Source organism: Barbus barbus, assembly GCF_936440315.1.
Source record: "Barbus barbus genome assembly, chromosome: 36".
NCBI classification, from domain to species: Eukaryota; Metazoa; Chordata; class Actinopteri; order Cypriniformes; family Cyprinidae; genus Barbus; species Barbus barbus.
The window spans coordinates 18699182-18717056 of NC_136714.1; positions in this window are offsets into that span (position 1 = coordinate 18699182).

Sequence of the window (17875 nt, forward strand, 5' to 3'; positions counted from 1 at the left end):
TTCAATCGGTCTATTGTTTCTGGCCGAGTTGCAGGCAGCACAAGTTATCAAGCATGGATGAGAAATAATTCCATGTGATTTTTGGAGTAGAGGAGATGTTTTTTTCTGTTCAAGTTATACGGTATATCCTCAGGGATCAGTTGCCACAGTGCAAAATCACACGCACACACAGAATATTCCATCCTGGTGTTACAAAGTCCACAAAAAGTCTGGATCATATAAATGAGTTCTGCATGTAGAGCGGGCTCATCACAGTGGGAGAAACAGATCAGCCAGACTCAGACGGCTTACAGCCACATCACTTAAGTGTGAGAACATTTACACTAAAAAAAACAAGACACACATAGGTGTGGCAAAGCAAATCTAAGACATACTACTGGGCATTCACACTGGCATATGAGTAATTTATGAAACACATATTTTAAAATCAGTTAAAAGCATAGCCAAAAATGAAAACTCTGTCACCACTTACTCAAGATTTCAGTTATTACAACCACTATATGTATGGGTTTAAGGGGTGGGATTGTTCCATGGGGGGCTTTTTTGGCCTAAACTGACAATAATAATCAACAAAAAAGTACAATGAATGTAGTCCATACAACTCATATGCTCTATACAAAGTCTTTTGAAGCAGAAAGAGTAACATTTTAATAGTTACTTGCTTAATCAGTCCCCTACTGTCACTCTCAAATATGGCATCAAAACTTGTGTAACATATTAAAACACCATATTATAATATATAAATAAATGAATAAATACTGTTCTTTTGAACTTTCCATTTATCAAAGAATCCTGAAAAAAGAAGAACAGCTGTTTTCAACATTTCTCAGAAAATTAGGATGATTTCTGAAGGTCCATGTGACACTGAAGACTGGAGTAATGGCTGCTGAAAATTCAGGATTTGCCATCACATGAATAAATTACATTTAAAAATACATTAAAATAGAAATTAAATTGCATTAATATTTCACAATATTAGTGTTTTTATTGTACTTTTAAACAAATAAATGTAGCCCAAATAAGCAGAGGAGCCTTTCAAAAACATTTGAAAAAAAAAATCTCACCATCCTCAACATTTTCAATGCTATTGTAATAATTGTATTATTTTTGGTATAGAAGGTGTAGAATGTCCTATTTCTGTCTATTTCTGAATACATAAAACTCACCCCACAGCTACTGACAGGAAAATGCTGGTAAAAACATTTTGTGGAGCTATAACCGGTTAAGTGCTGCTTTGTTGATTTTTTTTAAGTCTACATTTACTGAATTACATCACATCAGTTGGTTTTCAGACCTGGCAATATCAGAAGCAATAGATCATTCATCGTTTCCTTCTTCCATCCATCCCGCAGTCTGAAAAAGAGTCAATGTCGTCAGTTTTAGTACTGCAGAGTGCTCCTTAATGACCATGTCCATTTACCATCCTCCACTGTGAATTACACAAGCACAACTTGTTGTGGAAGAGGAGGTGTTGGGCGGCCATAATTCACCAGACTCTGGCCCCTCCAACCTTGCTCAGCAGGAAGAATGACAGCAACTTGGTTTGTCAGTGGTTCTGTGCATAATTACCTCCAAGATTAATGGTTTACTCACGTCTACGCCGTAATGCCCAGATCAATTTTTCTCAGTGATGAACGACACTTGCGATGGCACCCTGTCATCACCGGTATGCCTAAGGACGGGGGCTGTAAATCTCTCGCTCAAAGTCACCCTCCAATTTCACAAAGCGTGAGACCGATGCTCGATACAGGCTAGTCCTGGCACTCCCAGAAAGCCCCAGGGCATGTCTACCGGTCCTGCAATTAGGAAGAACCTATTTCCTTTATCACTAAGGGATTAGAGACATCTGCAAATTGCAGAGCTTGTCAAATATTATTAAAAGTACAAAACAAGAGAACTGTCCGAATGGCTCTCCTCTTCCTTTAATGTTTTCACTTTTCAGTAGAAACTGAGTTAAGAGCTTCACACTAACTGATCGATAACTATTCCCAAAGCTCCTTTCCTATTACTGTGTTAAGTTTTTTTCAATATCACTCCTAACCACTAAGCTCTGCCTCAAATGTGTCGTTCCAAACTTATATGATTTTCATCTTCTGTGGAACACAAAAGGAAAAGTTTTGCACAATGTACTGGTCACTATTTTTCATGTAATTACATTGTATGAAATGTCTTCAAACTTCAAAAAAGAACACAAAAGCGTGGTCTATACAACTTACATACCAAGTTATTTGAAGTCATAAAATAGATTTGTTTGACTAATACACCACAATTTATGGTCATCAACTGTTAACCATATAGCGACCCGATCACTGAGAAAGAACCAAAAACTGTAAATACCAAGATGGTTCACTCTTCAATATAAATGGGAGAAACCACACTGCACAATATGACAAAATATGCCCTGCCTTCTAAATATCGCCAATTTGTAAAGTCATCACAAATAGAGAGTGTCCTAAAACACTTGAAGCACTTAGGAGTGCACATGCAAATTGGCTGCACCAAGTTGATATATATGCTTTTATAAAGCTATTTAAGCATAAGAAACAACATCTGGTAAGTTTGGCCTCTTTGTTGCCATCTCTGTTTGAAACCTGCAATTGCAGTTATTTGCGGAATTTACACGGGTTGTAAATTCCCACTGCTCCTCAGTGTGGATGAGTCTAATGTTTTGAGGTGTATGTGTGGGCTGTCAGTCAACGCACCAGTGTGGATATTCACTGTACAGTGTAAATACAGACACAACGTATTGGAATTGTGTCCAAAATAAGAAGTTTCACTGTAACATGCCTGCCAGTTTTGTTCTGACCAACTAAAAAAAGTTTCACTATAAATTGCGCTATTAATAGTAATTCAATCTGACGATCGTTAGTTCAAATCACGTCAAACCGTGCAAATTATAATTGTTATACTTTTTCAAATTGTTCGTTAACAACATCAGCATTGCATGACTGCGTGTATTTAGTGTGTATTAGCGTTACCTAGATTTCAATTTCTGTATAGTCTAATCTCAAATTGTCATACCATTTGAATGTCATTGAAAGAAATTGTTCTTTTAACCTCAAAAAGCAATTTAATGTTCCTTAGAACTCATTCTAAAATGACAAGATGAATTATTGGAGCTGCTGTACGAAAAGATCCGCCGCCTGCAGCATCCACACACACGATACAGCCAAATAGCCGGGACTCCTTTTTTATGTACAGCATACAGACGTGATGTGATGATGCAAAGACGATTGGCAACAATCTCGGAAACATACCCGAACCTCTCAAATTGGTAATGTACTTGCTAAATAATTGATTTGGGATTATTTGTAACCAAAATAGTTACAGAATGCAGCTTTAAATGCAAATTTGGCCATCAGTTTTAAGAATTTCCCCATTCAGGTATATAGGAGTTGGTCTGCATGCCAGAAATAGCTGGAATGCGAATATGATCACTGAGTGAACTGAATTTCCTTAAAAGAGACTTTGTCTGAACTCAAGTACCAAATCAGCTTTATTCATAAAAGAATCATTCAGGGCTGTATTTTCCAAAAGCTCAGGTTGCCTTAATAGTTTAGAGACCACTGGTGTCTCTACAATCTACTTTGGCTTACAATGCTTTTAGGAAATGCATGCCAGACCAGTTTTATGAACTTGATCAAATGATTCTTAGAAAAGAACAATTCTTTCATGAATCAGTCAATCTACTTTTTCTATGAAAAACCATTTCTATGAAAAACCTGCCTCTTATTTTTATTTTGCTGGTGACGTTTGGAGGGCGTAGACATGGAAAGGGGATGTGTTGTTGTTATTATGTTGTCGGTACAATGCTCTTTCCTGTGGATGTTTCTGTAGATCCAAAGGTACAGAAAACCACCCTCCCTTCCCTAACTATTCCTTCTTCCCTCCCATCTCATCTCCTCCAATCTTACTCCGCTTCACTTCTTAAGAAATTACCCTTGCGCTGTCCCACAGGACTGAGATAAAACCCTCGGCAATGAAAGCAAGCGTAACGCTTCTCTTTTCTCAGCTTCAGGCTCCGGGAGGAAGCCTCGCTCGCCCACCACCCCCCAATTCCTGCCTGACAGGAGGTACACAACGTGTGAAGAGCTAGCAACCACATTTGTGTGTGTGCTTCTATACATTACCCCTCATGCCCTTTAAATTCTCTGAAATGGAGGGGAAAAAAAGCTACGCTGGCATACTGGGATGAGGGTGAGCTATTAACTGCACGCCCGGTCACTATTTGTTTATTCACACGTATGCAAATGTTTGAAAAATGCTGTAAAATGATTAAATGAGGGGCTGGGTTGGATTACCCAGAGCGGTAGGCATGGCAGCACATGTCTGGATAAAAACCGTAGCTGGGTCAATCCGCGGCCCTGCGGCTGCTGCGGGACGGATGGGAGCTGTTTGTTTAACCTTATCTGTGGTTATAATTTTAGCCTTGTCTGCTGTATGGATTTCCAGGCGGAAACCACTTTTATTGGCTTCTTGTGGGGAGCTACCTTAATAAAATAACATCTAATTATATCTACCAGAGCTGATCCCCAAACACGAAACACAAAGCGGCCATTGTTCAAGGGTTCGAGCCAAGACGGAGACCCTGAAACAGTAGTTTATGGTGTCAAAGTTTTTGTTTTGGATTAAACATTATATCTGCTTTGAAGAGAAGGGGATCCTGATGTCATTATCCAAGCTGATCTATAGGCCTACACACAGAAATGAATGTAGACGCATCACATAAAAATCCCTTCCAAGATGATAAAGAGGATTTAAAAAAAATCACCTTTTCTATGCATTTTTTATTAATTAATGAGACATAATGATTAGTATACAGAGCTGGGTAGTAACTGATTACATGTAATCTGATTACATGTAATCTTACTTGTAATTAGATTACAATTAAATTACATTTAAAAATACTCATAATCAGACTACAGTTACTTTTTTGATGATTACATGACTACATATTGTGACATGATTACAGATTTTGTCTTTCAAACGCATTAAAATGCACAAATGCACATTATTTCTTATTTACATGTAATGCAGGTATTTCCCAAAGAAATTTTGTTACCTGAACATATTTCACCATATATATTTATTTTATTTATATTTATTTATTTAAGTACCCCTGAGATTTTTAAATAAATATTTGAATCACTAAAATCTCACATTTGCATGTTCACAGTTCTCTGACGTTGGTTAATAGTCATATGCAGGTAAACATAAAACATCTCATATTTTTATTAAGTGTTTCATTTTGAATGATGTTATTTTAAAATCACTTATTTTAATTTCACTTTTTTATTATTTAATTAATTATTAGCTTTTAATTAAACTCACAAATTTCCTGCAACGTTTTTAACAAGCTAGATCATAAGAAATCTAAAACTAATCAAAAATATTCTGATTATATTACCTAAAATGTGTAATATAATGGATTACATTACAAACTACTATTATTTAAACGTAATTTGGAATCAGTAACGGACTATAATTTTTAAGTAATCTACCCAGCTCTGTACGTATATGAATGTTATATTAACAGTAACATATTGAAAAATTATTTTCCAAAAATGTGATGCCTGAACACAATTTACATAACATTGGCAATCTATAATGTTTAAAAAAGCATAGCACATATGGTATGCATCTGAAATCCATTAATACCTGAAGATATGCATGTTACCTCTATTGAACATACAATCTCATGGACATACAATCAATAAACAAATAAAAATCAAACTAGTGAGATAGCATACAGTACAACTCCATGTACACTGGTTATCTCGTCAAACCCAAAAGTGATATATAATGATATATATTTTTATATATGATAAATTATTAATAATATTAACTCACTTCAATTCATAGTAGCCAAAAAAGTTTCTTATGATAGATGTAATATGATAGATGTGTGTGAGTAACACATTCATTTTGGTAATTTAATCGTTATTTACTTCTTATTTACATCATTTTTCTTGTCAATTAACTGTTAATGAACAGGATTAAGCACTCAGAAGAGAAGTGACGACTGTATTTAGCAGCCGAGTGCATGTGAACGTGTCTAGTCTGTCATGATCTGCACTAAGAACCCCTTGTCCCTGAGCATTACTGTGCTCATATGATCATTCGCTTGCTCATGGTACCGTGCCAGTTTTGAATAGCCTGAGAGTTCATGCTGACAAACAGAGTGAGCGACATGAGAAGCCTTGTGTAGTTTTTCTCCGTCTCCTCTGACTCCTCCAGGCTGATCATATCAAGAGTGAAGACCTCCCTCTGATCACATCTGACAATCACTGGACAGCGGCCAGAGCTGCACTGGAACGGCTCTCCATTATAACCTCTTCAACAACACAACAGTGTTGTGATTGTGTTTTCATTGTTTTGATTCCAACACAAGCCCTCTAGGGAAGTATTCAAAAGCGCTGTTTTTTGCACGCACTGTTTATGAAATATAAATTACGCATATTTTTTTTTTACCTCCCCAAAAGCCAAAGCAGAAGAAAAAAGGAGTAGTGGTTCAAGAGAACGAACAATATTTATTGAAAAATAGAATTTTCCTTTTTTCTTCTGACACACAGGGGGAGAAAATGAGGGTTTAGAAATGCCGCTGGCTTAAAGGAGACGGAAAAACCGCATAGTGACAATTCACTTATTTTGTATAGAGAACTTCCAGCCGGTCTATATTTAGCTCTTAAGCACTCTATAATCACTGAGGAGGTTTTCAACCACATAAAGGAGGATAAGTTCCTGGAAGAAAGTCTTCCTGCCTCACTTCTGTTTAACCTTTGACCCCTGCACTCACCTGGTTCCCTTACGCATCTACCATAAAAAAAAAAAACCACCGTACGGCCTTTTACAGCAAGGATAAGTAGCTTTTCACTGCCTCATTCAGAAAGCCTTCACCTTTCCTCCGGATATTCCTGCAGTTCAGAAAATACACAAACACACCTTATGAAAATACCTTGAATGGGGTCAACGGTGGACTATGCCACATGAAACACTGCAAAAACATTCAAGCAAAATGACAGAGGTGCCTGACCATGACTATACAGTATATTCCACATTAAAGTCCCTTGTCTCACCAAGGACATCATAACCATGACTCCTGCATGTGTTTGGACTGACTATAAGTAGTGTGACAGTAGCTTAGCTATTTTAAAATAGTGTAGCTTTTCCAGTCAATAGAACAATATTAATATATATGCAAAAAAAATATATATATATATTAATAAAAATCAAAATAAATTACAGCAGTACACATAGCAAGGTTTTTTAAAATTATATAATAAATAAAACGAAAACTGATAGAATAGAAAAAGAATAGAGCGAGCTATTGTTGGAAGCCTTTTTTGCTTTTGTTAATTGTATAACAAATAAAAAGAAAATAAGATCAGAAAAGCTAGTGTTAGTTTTTTTTAAAGAATAGAATTAGAATAGAGAGTGTTAGAGTTAGAGGGTCAAATAAAGATGGAAGCGATGTGTTTTTAGCCGATTCTTGAAGATGGCTAAGGACTCAGCTGCTCGGATTGAGTTGGGCAGGTCATTCCACCAGGAGGGAACATTTAATTTAAAAGTGCGTGAAAGTGATTTTGTGCCTCTTTGGGATGGCACAATAATGCGTCGTTCACTTGCAGAACGCAAGCTTCTAGAGGGCACATGAGTCTGTTTTGTAGGCAAACATTAATGCTTTGAATTTTATGAGAGCAGCTATTGGTAGCCAGTGCAAATTGATGAACAGAGGTGTGACGTGCATTCTTTTTTAGCTCATTAAAAATTAATCTTGCTGCCCCGTTCTGGATTAATTGTAAAGGTTTGATAGAATTGGCTGGAAGACCTACCAAGAGAGCATTGCAATATTCCAGCCTGGACAGAACAAGACCTTGAACAAGGAGTTGTGAAGCATGTTCCAAAAGAAAGGGCCTGATCTTCTTGATATTGAATAAAGCAAATCTGCAGGACCGGGCAGTTTTAGCAATCTGGTCTGAGAAAGTCAGCTGATCATCAATCATAACTCCAAGGTTTCTGGCTGTTTTTGATGGAATTATGGTTGATGTGCCTAGCTGGATGGGGAAATTGTGATGAAACGATGGGTTTGATGGAACCACAAGCAGTTCTGTCTTGGCAAGGTTGAGCTGAAGGTGATGGTCCTTCATCCAGCAAGAAATGTCTGTTAGACATGCTGAGATGCGAGCAGCTATCACATGTATATAACATACATACACACACACACACATGCACACACACATATATATATATAAAGGGCAATATATTAACAAATGATATATAACAATAACAACACATTAATATTAGGTATTATAGAGACAACATAAATATATAAAGTACATAAACATAAACTATATACAAAAGCCAGTTATATAAAATAGGAAAATAATATTTTGTCCATTATTACATAGTATAAAAGGTTTCTTTTGCATATATATATAGCAGTTCCATTTTAGGAAGCAGTCTTTAGCATCAAAAACTTTAAAAAATCCCGTTTAAACTGTTCATTTTTATACAAAACTGCATTTGAACTATTTTAAACTAGCTTATACCAAACTAACCTAACAGTAGCATTTAGTTTGGCGAGTAACAGTTTCAATAAATCGCTTGTGCTTTGTGAGTGTGAAACCAAATGCAATGCATGCAATGTGAAGCAGAAACAAGTTTATAACCCTGGCGTGTCTTTATGAGCGCAATTCAGGGAACACAAAGGGTTCTCGTCTTGAAAGAATGCCCAGATTCTGTAGACATTTGTTTCCAGCACTGCTCACCTCGGCCAGTGACATTACACCACTGCAGTGGGTGTGGGAACAGTACGAGTGACTTAGCATAAAACAACAAGATGGCGAAATAAACATCACAGCAAGGCCGATGTTTTAACTTGGCATATTGACTTTTGCTATGTAAAGCAACAGTATACCCAAAGGAGCTTCATACAAACGCTGACACTCTATATTGTTCGGTCACAGCGTGATGCAAATCATGGGGTGAATATTCCCTATTGTGCTGGGATACGGTCCAGAAACAACCAGGCTACAATGAAGAGGGCTCCACTAATCAAAAGTACAAGAAAATAAACAGCCTTCTATGAAACAAACACTGGATCTGGAATGATCCCCTGATAAAATCTCAGGGTCGTGTATTTCCAGAGGAAGCGCAACTGACAAATGTTGATCTTGCATCTTGACGGTTTCATTAGCGACTGTTGTCTTAGGCCAGCGTCCCATTTTATTTATTTTCTTATTGTTTGGAATTGTAACTTTATGGCAGCTCTAGTTTTACTGTCCTTAGCGATTTTTATATAAGCATTCAATGTCACCGAATTGGCCCGGCCCGAGACGAGCGAGTCTCAAGAGTGTTTAGTGTTAAATGGGAGTTTGTTGACTGATGCCTTTTATCTTTTCCTTTCTTTGAAGCACAGATGACATGCCCTCAGCAGAACCACGGCCCCAAATGTTCCTCTCCATCTTACAAAATCATCCCTTTTTCTCGCATAAGTTCATGACAACTATTTCAACAATCTCAGCAGATAAAATCTCGCTTGAAGCAGCAAAATTTATTTTTCTTTTCCTCGAGAGTCGCTAACTTCTTCTTCCTGTCTTCATTATGCTGTACTCTTCCGAAACGATATCCGCTTTCAACAAGTGTGGAGTCAGCTGGGCGGCCTGGATGTGCCGAGAGTTTTTATAGGTCGGCAGTGAAATGAGTGAGGAGAAAATGAACGGTATTATTGCAAAAGAGTGGTCAAACCGCTGATAGTGGTGGTTTCGCTTCAACCCTACAGTGAGAAGAAACAGAGACAGGCTGACTCATACTACTGCTAATTCAAAGATTTACACAGTGATGATTCTCAAAAACTTACTCAAATTATCTGTAATCTGCATTATCATCACTTTACATGGGGTTTCTCACATGACTGCAATATGAGTAGCAGAAAAAAGATATCAGATCCACTTTTGCTCACTCTAAGCTCAATTTGAAGTCTTTTTGTTTCGGAACACTGGATTCAAGACTAAGTTTTGAGAATTAATTTAAACATGTTATTGTAACCAATCAAAATATGTTTATTCAAAGGTTTGGGGTCAGTAAGATTTTTTAATAAAAAAATACTTACAATAGCTGCATTTATTTGATCAAAAACACAGTAAAACAGTAATACTGTGAAAATATTTTCATAAACATTTTACATTTTTAAATATTGAAATACAAAACGTTTTTGAAGTGTAATTTATTTCTGTGCTGGCAAAGTTTAAGCAGCCATTACTCCTGTCTTCAGTGTCACATGATCCTTCAAAAATCATTTTAATACGCTGAATTAGAAACATTTCTTATTATTTTCTCAGTTGAATTGCTTAATATATATATATATATATATATATATATATATATATATATATATAAGCAACTATTTTCAACTATGACATAAATGTGAAAATATGTATATATTAGGGCCGTCAACTCGATTAATCACAATAAATTTCAACCAAAATAAAAGTTTATGTTTACCTAATATTTGTGTTTATACTGTATATATTTATATGTATATATAAATACACACACATATATATTACAAATATATGTAATATATATTTATATATAATATAAATCATACATAAATATGAATATATATATTCTGTACACACACACACATATTATCATTAATCGATTTGACAGCCCTAAATCTCAAAATGATGTCAATTGTCTCAAAATGTAAAAAGTGAGATAAAAAATAATTTCTTTACCCATTCATAATCTGTATGTATTGGCTCTTTTTCCATGCCCTTACTTTTGCATGAAGTAGACAGTAACAGAAACAACAGCCTACCCAGTTGGCTGGCCAACTTCCTGTGCTCTGCGGTGAGGCACTTCAAGGGCTGGGTATCACAGGCAGGTAGGTGATTTTTTTTTTTTTACAACTTACTTGAAAGCTTAGCAGAGGCAAAGGTGAACAGAAGGGGCTTTGGCACAGGCACAAAAATGCAACAAGCAACATCAAGAAAGTTTAAAAGCAAGCAGGTGTTTTGCACAAACTAGAACAAATCTTTTTGCCCCTATACACCATCTATTCATACTCTCTCCTCAATCAATACACTCTGCTTTTTATTTACCACCCTCTGAGCCAGACACAAGATTCGGTTGGACAGAGACAGCGAGAGTCTGAGCCTGCTGTCTCCTCCTCTGTATGTGAATCAAAGAGGCAGAGACATGAAAAATTCTCCTTTCTATGCACAGTCACATTCGGTTGTGCCAGTGACAGTTCTCGGCAGCCTCGCTCGCTTTCTATCAGATGTATTTCCTTGTCTACCCACCCTTCTGCCTGCCACAGAACCTACGGCTGTATCTACATCTAGTTTTCTTGAACTTTCTACCTCTATACATCTATGCAACATGCTGGAATATTTATGATAATGAATGATGTGCTATCAAACATTTCCAGACCGTACATGTCCAAGATACGTAAATAATTATTTACCAGTATCCTGTGTAAACCTGAAAAAAAGCATGATTTATGCTCAAAACCTACACAAGGAGGAAAATTAGCTTCAGTTTTTCTAAATACATAGATACGTGTTAGCATTTCCTTTTCATATTATTTATACAAATACCTAAAACACAGTGGCCCCAAAATGGTAAGAACAGTTCACTCAAAAATGAAAACACTGAAAATGTACTCTCTCTCTGGCTATCCAAAATGAGTTGTTTTTTTTCATCATATTTGGAGAAATTTAGCATTACATCACTTGCTCACAAATTGATCTTCTGCAGTGAGTGGGTGCCGTCAGAATGAGAGTCCAAACAGCTGATAAAAACACAACAATAATCCACATGACCCCAGTCAATAATTTAATATCTGGTGAAACAAAAAGCTGTTTGTAATAAACAAATCCATCATTATGACATTTTTAACTGCTGTTTTTGGCTAAAATAGAGGAGTCCTCTATCCATAATACTGCTTTCTCCAGTAAAAAAAAAAAAAGTTATCTGCAGAAGTCTGCATTGATCAAGCACCATTTACAAGACAAAACATTCAAAAACACTTCTGAGCAAATATGTTGGTGGATTTTGATGTGAGAGGACAACAGGGGATGGAGTTTCCACTGAAGAAAGCATTAATATAATGGATTATGGACTTGTATTTTGGCAAACAATAAATAGTTTAAAGTTATAATGCTGGATTAGTTTTTTTTTTACAAACACGCTGCTTTTTACTTCACAAGGAGTTATCTGTTCCAATGAAGAAACAAACTATTTTACATCTTGTTTGTCATGAGGGCAAGTACATTTTCAGCAAATTTCAATTTTTGGTTGAACTATTTCTTTAAGCCACACTTTGAAACCTAATAAACTAATTTCTGTAAAATAAATGCTTTAATGCTTTTGTACAAATAAATGAAAAATGCTTGAAATGTGTGCTTGTGCTATGTTTTAATTATGTATTAAAATAAAAATAAAAAAACGTATATAGACAAACTTTAATAAAGTTTGGTTAAATTTTTCAAATGTTATTTAGATGCCACTGTAAAGCCAAACTAAACCTCTAAGACAATGTTTTATACTATTTTGCTAATGTTCAATATACCACAGAATAAGTTCAGACGTCTCACTGTGGTTGTCAGCCCTGTTATGGTACAGTATACGAATGTCGGTTTTTCCATTGAACTTTACGAGAAATTGTGCCACTTCCTGGTAAGTAGTAATTATAGCAACATATATAGATGATGGCAAGCGCAAACATCTACAGCAATAATAGATGTTCTTTTGTTCACTTTTGTTTTAACAGGGTTCGCTATGAGTGGTTTCGCATCCACACTCCTGCTACCAATGTGTTACGACTGTGTCTTTATAAAATATAAAGTCATCTAAACCCCCCCCCCCCCCATATGCCTCCGAACACTCCGAAATCCATCTAGGAGACCAAGAGAGAAAATAAATTAGAGCAACTGCCTTTGGGGCACAAAAAAAGGAGTGAATTTATCACAGCAGATGTGATGGAGTGCATGGAAAGTGACAAAATGCTAAAGAGAATGAACTAGAAGCAGAGCTCAGCGCTATCACGGTCAATACGGATGTCACAGCCTGGTGACAACATGACAGCCTGATTATTGTAGAAAGTCGGTCCCCACTCAGCTCCCAGACACAAACTCGATGCATTCATGACTAAGGATCTTTTCTGTAACTGAATAACTGCTCCCTGCTGTTCAATACTGTGTGGATTTACAAAGCATATAAAGCAGAAAGGCCACAGACGCCTACAGAAATATTGGTATCTTCATATATCTATACATAGTGGAGAACAAAAGTCTGAAAACACATTGAAAATACAGATCTTTTTTCCTTTGAAACCTGGACATCAAAATTAAGTTTTAAGATTTTAAACAAAAAGTTGTGACAAAAGAAAACTACCCTTGACATCATTTAACATTCAAGTGAAGTTAATCTTTAAAAACAACAATAATTTAATAATACTGTTAAAAACACGGTAAAATCTCAAAATGATTATATTCTTTCATAATGTAGACTATAATGGTGTAAAGCATAAATAGACTTTTAAAATGATTAATTTTAGTTTTAAGTGATTAATTATGGTTTATAATTGATGCTTAAATCCACTTGTAGCATTTTAATTTCTAGTGATTTGTTTTGAACTGTTTTAGACTTTAAATTCAACTTTTCATTAAAATGATGTTGATTATATAATTCCTAATAACATAAAATTAGAATAATGCGCCACAAATACAGGACTGGATTGACATTGTAAAAAGCATTTTTATTATGGAGAAAATTACATTCTGTATGAATAACCAAAAAGATATGTTTGTTGGTCCAAATGTATTGAATGTATAACTCCTATTGAACCAAATGTTTCTTTTTTGTTATAGAACATATGTTTTGTGTTTATATATATATATATATATATATATATATATATATATATATATATATATATATATATACATATAAATATATACTGTATATATTTATATATATTATGCCTACATCCCCTTTGTAAATAGTTTTTGCTATAATTAGAATATAATTTAAAGAGATATATTGATCTGTCTTTGAAGAGCAGTTTTTTCCCCTTGAATCGGGAATATAAGTTGGAAATGCTGTAAAAGTGACAAATGCCATAAACAGATGTTGTCAATTGTATCTCTTTCCAAAAAAACGTTAAAAAAGTAATAATTGAATAACGCAAAGTAGAAAGAAAGAAAGAAAGACTGTATAGTGCTTATTTTTAATCAGTATTGGCTTAAAAAAAAATCACTCGCCAGAAAGGCCTGCAATGTAAAATTAGCATTTAGTAAATTGGTCTTCAGGTTTGTGTATTCAATAGGAAACAGGAACAGTCGAGCTCTTATCTGCCTCAGATCACATGCAGAAGCACAAGCTGTGCAGATGGGGCTTGGAACTCATTTCAATATTCGATTTGGTCCGTCTAACAGATTCAAAACAAGTTACAAGGGGCAAAACAGGGAGCTGTAACAAAAATAGATGTGCATCAGTGTTGCACAAAGACACATGGTGCATTGCAAACTCTTTCCACACTCTGTTTGTCCCCTGGTTCTGGAAGCATAGAAAAGTCCGGCAATAATACAATGTTACTTAATAAGTGTTTTGCTCGTACCTGTTACCTGGTGTGAAATGACTGTGTGTCTGTGTGAGTCATACCTGGTTCACCCAGATATAACCCTCAGACTGGCCCCTAAACATCTGCCACCCACATGTCTGGTCCACCTACAGACTCCTCCACATGGCCTTATGCTTTCTGACTCACAGTTATGAATTTGAAGTCAACACAAAACAGAATTTAAAACATCTAAATAGATAGATAACTTATTAAACCTACATTTCAAAATAAATATTTGCAACATATTTTCTGTCATTTTTTGTTTATTTATATATATATATTTTTAAATATTTTTAAATTATAATATAGCTACATAGTTTTGCCATATGGGCTGGTGGTTATTAATTTTGTTTTAGAAAAAAAGAAATTATGGCAAAAAAAATGGCAACATGGGAAAATGTATTTATTATTTATTTATTTATTGCAATAACATGCACCAATTAATCATGTGCAGTACACAACTAAAACTAATTTGGTTCAATTTTGATGTCAAACAGACGAAAGTGTCAAAAAACAAACAAAACATCAATCTGACATCAACCTCAAGCACAGTGTCTTTAATCATTTATTTCTGTAGCCTCTTCCTGTCATCATAAGGCATTTCAATGACTGGATTTAAATCTATCCCCTTCACAAAAATATGAGATCCAGAGTGTCTGATAAATTTAGAATTTGATTTAAGGTCCTTGAGATATTCGTCAGGCCTGTGCCTCACTGACTTTGGTCACTGATTTTCTGTGACGGTCCTCTCGGTACATGTGGATCTGGGACTAAGCGTCAGATGGGAGAAGAGAAAATATGCACTTACATATATCTCCAATATTCATGCCCTGAGTGGCGAGTCTGCTCGCAGTCATTAGTGCACTTACACTCTCTCTGCCAGGCCTGTCTCAGACTCATCAGACAGGCCTTCTGAAGTCATGTTCCTCTGCAAAAATCATGAGCCTGTCAAAAGGCGGCCGCCTCCCACACATAGAAATATCTCCATTTCTTCTCCATTTTTTTCTCTTTCTCTCTCTCTCTCTCTCTCTCTTTTTTTTTTGGTTATGACTTTAAACATATTCGAAATATGAAAGTCTACCAAGGTAAACATGATGTTAACAGACAGATGATATTATTCTATCAAGAATAAATAAATGATTGAATAAAATATTAGGGTTGGTCTCTAAGCTAAGTAAGTGTTTTTACTTTATACGGATATAATACTGGAGTCTAAACTGGGTTTCATTATATAGATATCATTTATTTAAATTATTATGTTTTTATCTATATATTGTTTAAAGTGCATACGTCATACTCAAGAATGTAGATGCATTTACTTTATGTACAGACTTTTTCCACTTATTTTAAGTATAAACAGATGAAACAACCCTGCCAGTGGCACAAGACAAAATATTCATATATTTATGAGAGAAAACATTTTGCTTGTCAAGTAAATTGATATTGTTTCAAGAATATTTCCACTTTTTTATAGTATGCAGCCAATCTAAAGCGCCATAACTATAAAACGTCCATGTAAACCATTTAAAAAAAACGTCACACCAAGAGATCATTAATTATGCACAAAAAATCTTCTAAAACCATCACATTCCATCAGTTACATACAACTTTACAGTTTTAAAGAGCTATTGTGATCACAGGCATAAAGTTGAATAACTCTCCCAAGACTCGTTTAGCTTGTAATATGTGAGAGAAAACAAAAGAAAATATAAACTTTAGATCAATATTCAATTAACTCGCAACAATCGACAAGGCCAGCTTTACGCTACAGAAATCTCTATCTATAAAGAATAATTGTATAAAATAGAGAAAAAAAATCAAACGTCTTATTGTGATAGCTTTTTATGTTCTGAACAGCCAAACCACGTCTTTTCAGAAGTACAATTTCTTATTTAATGTTGTGAACAGCACAGAATACAAAAAAGGAAAATACTATTAAAAGACGAAAAGAACAAGATCACAAATTGAACTAGAAATGTAGAATTAAGGTGAAGCATCTAATTTGTGCGTCACTAGCTTCACCAAATTAATAACTGTTTTCAAACACGTTTCCCAAACATTCTTCCAGTCTATCATTGGTCAGCCAAGCAGACAGCCCCGCCCCAAACTCATGCCATTGGTTGAGCCAGTGTTGCTCTGCTCCTAAGGATTCTCAAATAAACAAAACCATTTTTCAAACAACACAACTAAATCAACCCAAATCAAGTTTTCTCTGCATATTCCTCTAGAATAGGAACATTTTCATATAATTACAACCAAAAATGCACATAAATAACACATAAATAACATACATCATCTTTAAAAAGTGTATTTCATGAATCAAATTCAGTTTTCTAAAAAAGTAAGATTTTTCCAGCCTTGATAGATGATTTGTAATAACCTTGAAAGGCAGGCAGGTTCGGACACTCACTTTCTTTCTCGTTCTCTCTCTACCCTGAAATTTTCCATGCCTGAAGCATTTTTTTCAGATCATTTTTTGGCTCCACCTTCTGTGGTCTTCACAGAAAACTGTGAAGTGAAAAACTTTTTTGGGCCTTTTCATGCCAGTAACCAAATGAGTTACGAAGTGCTTCGCTCAAAACGAAAAAGTCTGTAACAAAAGTCCAAAAAAAGAAGAAACATTGGTACATGTATTCCTCAACCAGACATCGCTCACCACTGTCTTTTGATCGCTGTGAATCAGACAGATAAAGAAATCTTGTTCACATTAAACTCAATTATATTCCTCAGCTTGGGAGCCATGATGTGAACGTGAAGGCCAAGTTGAGGTGCAACATCTCGGTTTATGACCCAAGAGGGGAAGTTTCCCTCTGATATGTGTGTGTCCTCCAGGCCAAAAGGAGTCCGGGGGCACCATTTGTCTCCATAACCTACAGACATAAACAATACGTTGGTCCACCTGCTCCAGCCATTAACAGGCCCAAAGAGGGCTGACGATATCGTCGGCCTTAACAGGACTACCCACTGGGGAGGAGGCAATTAGGGCCTGGGGGAGACCAATAAATCTCCATAAACATCACCCAGATGCTCTGCCTCAGTACTGAGTTAATGCACAACAGCTTCCCTGCTCTGCTCTCTAGGGAACATGCGGCACTACAAGGAAAACTTGCCTTTTATCACAAATCCCACTAGAAAGAGTCAGATTGGAGTTAAAACGCCTGGAGAGAACAGACGAGGAAACCTCAAAGAGAGGAGAAACTTCCCCACGGTTTACAAAAAGAGTTACTGTGCCTGAAGAACCAAAGT